Genomic DNA, 2,250 nt, shown 5'->3' on the forward strand with positions numbered 1-2,250 from the left:
GGAAAATTCTGCCTCTGAACATTAAGTCTTGTGTGCAAGACTTTTTTCTGACGTGGCCCGCTTGCAGGCCCCCGCCTTTTCTTGGCAGAACGTCCTCTTCTAGTTAACTTTATTCCACTTGACCAACTACAATTCCCCCTTTTAGTTTTGCTTCGGGTTCATGACAGAGAAGATAGCACTGCATTGACTGTTCACTGCTGCGGCTTTATGGGATCTTCTGCAGACTAGTCCCAGACACACAGGCATCTGGCAACTCCTGTCGAATAGTTGTTCATTCTTGTTACTTCTTCATCTGGTTTCATAGGCCCACGATCATCAAAAGGTCCAGGCATCCAATCAGGGTCATTAGTATATATAGGTACAGTCACATCTGTCCAAGAAACCCCTCTCATTAACAGAGGATTTGGGATGTAGGCCCAATAAGTATAGTTCAGCCCTTTTACCTGGTTAGTGAGGACAGCCAGCATAGCCACAAATAATGTAGGGAAGTACAGGGCCTTCCATGGGCAGTCACAAGACGCTCCCCTTCCTGGCATAGGCGCTTCACCTGTCCCCATGTAGGTGGAGGGGTGTTTTGGGTGGGAGGCAATGGCAAGCGAATTGTTTGTCCTCCCTGGATGGTTAGCTGCGCAAACCGGTCTTCCAGTCCCGCTTCATCACACTTCCTCTTGCTCGCCCTGCCTCAATTTGATTCTTTTATCAGGACTCCAGAACTTCTTGGTTCCTGTGGAAACATAAGCATAACCTCGACCCCACCGATGCCCATGAGAAATGAGAATAAGTATCAATAGAATGGTGAACAAATTTAAGTTTGCCAAATTCTGGCACGTGAGTGATATCTATTTGCCAAAGGGCATTAACAGTTTTTCCTCGGGAATTAACTCCCATGGGTAAGCGAGCAGTGTGCAATGGCTGACAGTGAGGGCATGTTTGTAAAATATTTTTAGCCTGTCCCCAAGTGATATGACTTTTCTTTCAATGCCCTAGCATTGGAATGATACATATTATCCTCTCTTTGAGTGGAGGTTACTGTACCAACCAATTGATCAATGTTAGCATTCCCAGCAGATAAAGGTCCAGGTAGTAAAGAGTGAGCGTGAATGTGTGTTATATAGACAGGATCATGCCGGAGGCGCAAGAGCATTTGAAGCTGTAGAAATAGTTCATGCAAGTTAGACCCATCATCAAAGATAGTAGCCGTTTCAATGTGTTGAACAGTAAACTTCGTATATTGAGAGTCAGTGATAATGTTAAGAGACATAGAATCTTTATCTTGTAGTAACATAACAATTGCAGACAATTCTGCCTTTCGTACTGATTGGTAAGGAGATTGTACTACTTTATTTTCTTTAAAATTACTGTATCCAGCCATTCCTTGTTTGTTTGCATCAGTAAAATAAGTTTCTGCTCCAGATAGGGGAGTGGGAGAAATTATTTTTGGCAAAATCCATTGAGTCCTTTTCAAAAACTGAATTCTATTGTCTTTAGAATAAATATTATGATTTTTTCCCATAAAATTACTAAAGGCTCTCGGCCAATCATCTGATAATTGCCAATGGATATCTTGTTGTTGTTTACTAAAGGGTATTATTATTTCATCTGGATCTTGTCCACATAATTGTTGCAAACGGATTCTTGCCTTTTCTATTAAAATGCAAATTTTCTGTAAATACGTAATTTTTTACTGGATTTATGAGGTAAAAAATACCCATTCAATTATGTTAGTATCCTGCATAAGAATTCCCGTTGGAGAATGTGTGGTATGAATAATTAAAACTTTAAGATTCTGTAGCAATTGTATACGATCTAACTGTCCTGCCTGAATTTGTTCAGTTAATTGTAATTCAGCTTCTGCCTCAGGAGTCAATTGCCTAGGACTATTGAGATCTTAAGATCCTTCTAATGCTCGGAATAGATTAGGTAACTGATAGGTAGGGATGCCAATAGATGGTCGAAGCCAATTTATATCCCCTAACAGTTTCTGAAAATCATTTAAGGTGTTAAGACTATCCCATCTAATCTGAACTTTTTGAGGTTGAATAATGCTTGCTGAAATTTTCTTCTCTTTTTTTTTTATAAATAGCACATGTTTATTAAATCCTATTATGTATGAGGTATTGAAGGGTTATGTAGAAAGCAAAACCTAATCTGCTTGCCTCACATTTTTCTCTAGTACACAACTCAGTATATGAAATTTTCTGTCCTAGATATAACTAGAGCTCTGTTTGCTGAATTTTTTTTTAATATATT

The 2,250-nt window shown here is 39.3% G+C and overlaps 1 long non-coding RNA gene across 1 annotated transcript in view; it reads right to left on the minus strand.

The window, feature by feature from the left end:
* Window positions 1-144: 144 nt before the first annotated feature.
* The window catches only part of LOC107182274, a 3,970-nt gene continuing 1,864 nt past the window's right edge, over window positions 145-2,250 (minus strand). The window contains exon 2 of the long non-coding RNA XR_001512988.1: window positions 145-724. This is a non-coding gene — a long non-coding RNA (uncharacterized LOC107182274). The remainder of the gene's footprint in view (window positions 725-2,250) is intronic.

The sequence above is a fragment of the Myotis davidii genome, unplaced genomic scaffold (genome assembly GCF_000327345.1).
Source record: "Myotis davidii unplaced genomic scaffold, ASM32734v1 scaffold975, whole genome shotgun sequence".
NCBI lineage: Eukaryota > Metazoa > Chordata > Mammalia > Chiroptera > Vespertilionidae > Myotis > Myotis davidii.